Here is a 4,589-nt window from a genome sequence, read left to right on the forward strand (position 1 = left end):
TCCTTGTCGCTGCACCTCTGCCGTGTCTCATCCTCTGGTTTTTTTCGGGATAAAAAGCATCCGAAATCCATCCTCACCCTCCCGGCTTAGTTTGCACCAGGCTGGGGTTCGGCTCAGCTCCTCGCGGCGTTGCTTTTCGGGGTGCGCGCCCCCCTCCCGGGGCCCGGTGCTCGGCACCAAGGACCGATATTTCCCCGCTGAAAGAGGTTGGATCCGGCCACGGACACGCAAAACCGACCGCGGGGTTTGGTTTGGGTTTTTTGAGGTTTTTTTGTGCGCGTGTGTGGTTTTTCCTGGAAGAGGCAAAACCAAGGCAGGTCCTTGAAATCGTCTCTGCTCCCGGTAGAGCTGCTCGGGCGGTTTTAATCGGTTTTAATTGGATTTTTTGCTTGTTTTTTAAAGAAAGCGCTGATATTCAGTAGGAATTCAACGAAGCTTCAGCAAAGCGCTGCTTCGGCAGAGAAAACCGCCGAAGAGATTTTGCAAGGCGTGGAGAGGGAGACGCGCCTCCGAAACCCAGCACATCTGGATACGCAGCTGCTTTGGGAGAAGAAAAACAAAAAAGACATCGATACATTTAAATTCTCCCTTCTTTCTCCGCGTGCCGATAGCCCGGTGTTCGTAAGCATGTTTTTATATATACCCACGCGCACAGCGTGGGAGAAATTACGCTGTATGTTTAGGTCCGGGTGCATATACGTGTTTATATGTAACACACGTGTCTAATACGCGTTAAGGTCCCATCTATATGCAACGTTTGTATCGTACGTACATAACTACATGCTTATTATTACACATCCTTAAAGCATAAATAGAAATATTAACATGCGCTTGAAGTATAAATACCTGCAACGCACACGGCGCCACCGCTGCTGATATTTCTCCGTGCCCGTATTTATGCGCCCGGGATTTTATTTCTATACCCGCCATAACCATCTTCGTGCCTATATGGGTGTATTTGCCCGCATTTAGCTTTGGCCGCGTTTTTAAGCCTCCCGCCGGTGCACACACGCATCCCCGCCGGGCTGGAGCCCCCTTTTTGGGGTTTCCCGGTGACAGAGTCCCTGTGCACCCCATCCCCGATGCCCCGGAGTAAAAGGGGGGGGGGGGGGGGGGGGGCGCGGGCGCTCCGGGAGGGAGGACGGGGGGAGCCCGCGTCCCCTGGACCCGCTCCCGGCCCCGGGGCACCCCCCGAGCGCTCCCTTCACCTTCCCGCCCCCCCCTTCAATAAATCGTTTCCCCCCCCCCCCTTTATTTTTCCCTGCTCCCTCCGCCTCTTTCATACGAGATTTTTAATTTCCTCGGGAGTTTTTTTTCTTTCCGAGCCCCGAAAGCCGCTGAGAGCCTTCCCCCCCCCGCCCCCGGCCGGGTAGGACCCCCAAATTTCCAAGGGGAAGCCCGGAGCCGGGGTGTCGGAAATATTAAGGGTGTGGGTGTTATTCCCGGGGAGCAGGGGCTGTCAGGAACCCCCCCGGCCGCTCTCACAGGAGGAGAGGCTGGAGCCACCCCAAGGTGAAATGTTCCCCGGGGAGAGGGGGGCCGGTGGGGGGCTGACAGCCCTCCCCCCGTGGGCTCGGTGCCCGGTGGGACCCCGCGTTGCAGCGGGGTGCAGCGGCCCCAGCCTGTCCCTGCGCTGCACCATTAACCTTTAGACCCGGTGGCCTCCACCAGCGCACAGGGAGGCGGCGGGGGGCAAGGGATGGGTGTCCAGTTTGGGGGGGGGACGGGACACCCCCAAACAGTCTGGGGTGAAGGGAGAGTGGCTGCGACCTCTTCACTCTGCTTGGACCGTGAAGGATTTGGGGCAGGAGCTTGGAGAAATCCCGCCCTGTGCGATATCCCCACGGAAGGGGGTTGCCTCCAAAGGGATAGGGGAGCCGGAGGGGGTGTCGTGTGTGTCCCCCCAGCAAATACCCCTTATTATTTCTGCGAGCTGGGCATGGGTGTCCCTCCGGGTGCGTTGGGGCGGTGCGGAGCAGGGCTGCCCAGCTGGACTTTGCCTGCAGCGTGGGGCCGGCCGTGTGGCCGTGCCTGGGGTGGTGGTTTGATTTTATTATTTTATTCCTTCCCCCCCCCCCCCCCCCCCTTGCACAGCAACAGAACCTGGCGCTCGGCTGGTGGTGCAACAGATACCAGCCACCCCCCCTTTGCCCCCCCCCCCCCCTTTCCCTCCCATCACCACCCACTTCCACGTGACGTGGGCAAACCAGTCAGCGAGTGAGACTGGGGAGTCTGGCCATACTGGGGAGCCAAGGTGGGGGGGGGGCAGACAGAGCCCCGCTGCCCCTAACCCCTCCTGCGAAGCAGAAGCAGGCAGGAGCCAGGCATCTCTTAGCCCTCTGCCCTCCCCGCAGCGAGGGGGTGTCTCGCCCCACGGCCTCGCCCCCCCCTCCACCCCTTGCCCCCCCCAGCACCAAAGGTGGGTAGTGCTTCTCTGTCCCCTCGCTCCTCTCCCTCGCTGTCACGCCGGGACCCCGGCGAGCCCCTTCCCACGGGCCTCCCCCGAAAGCTTCCTCCTATTGTCTCCTCGGGCTTGAAAATGGACTCGATTTTGCTTCTTTGGGGTTGATTTTTTTATTATCATCATTACTACTATTTTTAAGGCAGGAGGGGAATTCACTCGTTTTTCCCCTCCTGTGGATCCTGCTCCTCTTTGGAGAGTCCTGTGGAAACACTCTGTCCTAGGCCGGTTACACGCACACGAACCGGCCGCTCCTCCGTCCCCTGGGTTTCGGGGGGAAGCAGAGCTCCCTTAAACCCCCTTCTTCCCGGCTCGCTTCCATCCTTACCCCTTCCCGACGCTGCCTGGCTTCTCCCCCTTCCCTCGGCTGCCTGCCGGTCTCCCGCTGTCCTCCTGGGTATCAGTCCTTATCTCCCAGTTATCTCTTCTGCTGCTAAATTCAGCCCAGCAGAGGGGTTCAGCCTGGGGAATCTGCTAGTTAAATCTAAATCAGTCCCAGGAGTTATTTCTCCGGCCACAATTCCCCCCCCCCCCATCCAGCCCTTCTCCGGGTGTGAGATGGTTTTCTAGGATCCCGCCACGATCTGCAGAGAAAACAGAGTCTCAGATCGTTTCACCCCCCTCCCGGACCCTCCTTGGGAAGGGTATTTCACCCTGACCCCCCTCCACGAGTGTTTTTTGGGGTCTCGCCATTGCAAGCCACGTGCAAGGCCCCGATGGCATCCCACGGCCTGCGCCCTGCCCGAAAAACAACCCCTCCGCTCCAACACCCCCCACCCCCCCCCCCCCAGCCCAAATCAGAAACCAAACCGACATGGGAAAAAACCACCCATCGTGCCCACCCTGCCCCGTGGCTCTGGGAAATGCCCCCCCCCGCCCCATCCGGACCCACGGCATCCCCGGTCCCCAGTGGGCCAGCCCAGCTGTGCTTCCAGCTTCTCCCAGCTCCCCACGCGGGAAAAGGGCGGGGGGGGGGGGAGTAAAAACACCCGGGGAGGGGGAGTTTTGTGGGTGCTGCTAGGGGTCTGCTCCCCACATGCTGTCACTTGCAAGCGGGCCCGCGGAGCATTGATGGGGGGGGTGCAGCGGTTAACGCCCCCCCTCTCCTTTTAAGCACCACCACCACCACCCCCCCTCCACGCGTGGCCGGTCGTAGCGGGGTGCGGGCACGCGTGGGGCGGGCGCGGGGTGGGAGGGTCGAGCCAGCCTTCCTCCTCCTCCTCCTCCTCCCCCCTTTTCCTCACCGTCTGCCTAATTTAATCTCCCCCCCCCCCCCTCCTTCCCTCCCTCCCTCCCCCCTACCCCCCCCCCCCCCCACTCCGCAGCTTCAGCCTCCGGGTCGCCTCCCCGCCGCCCTGCTGCCAGCCCACATCAAACGCCGGCCTCGGGGGCCATTAACAACTTAAAGCACCGATCGTACCTGCGGGACAAAGGTTTTTGCTCCAGGCCCTGGGAGAGAGCATCGCTGTCTCTCACCTTCCCGGCTGTGTAACCCACCCCCCCCCTCCCGCTTTCACACCACCCCCCCCCCCCCCCCGGACTGCTCTAACCTCCTCATCCTCTCCGCCCCGAGGGTTGGGGGGGGGGGGGGGGGGGGGTCCCGGCCCGGCCGCCGCCTCCTCCTCCCGCATCCCCGGCCGCATCTCCCCCGGCCTCCCCCGGAGGTGTTGTTGGACGGGGCGGGGAGGGGGGTGGGGGGGGTGGGGGGGGGTGGAAGAAAGGCGGGGAGGAGACTGACCGAGGGTTTTAAGCAGCCCAGCCCCATCGTGGAGGGTGGGGGGTGGGGGGGGGGGCGGGAGGTGATGGATGGAGCCCGGTGGGAGAAGCTAAATCCAGGCGGGAGCTAAATCTCTCCTCCGGAGGGACCTGGACTTCTTGCTTGGGGTCTCGAAGCGGCGGCCGGACCTGCTGAAGGTGGGGAAGGTGGGCGGTGGGGAAGAGGGGGGGGTGGAGGAAAATTGCACTGCTGGTGGTGTTTTGGTTTTGGCTGGAAGGCTGTACCCACGCGAGACCGCTCCGGCCACCGCTCACCGCAGGGGAAAGTGGAGCCTGGGGTTTTTCACCTGCCCCCCATCGCTCTGGATTGTGGCCGGGGACCTGGCTGGGGTTTGGGGGGACCCGTCGCGAG

Source organism: Aptenodytes patagonicus, chromosome 3, assembly GCF_965638725.1.
Source record: "Aptenodytes patagonicus chromosome 3, bAptPat1.pri.cur, whole genome shotgun sequence".
Classification (NCBI taxonomy): Eukaryota; Metazoa; Chordata; class Aves; order Sphenisciformes; family Spheniscidae; genus Aptenodytes; species Aptenodytes patagonicus.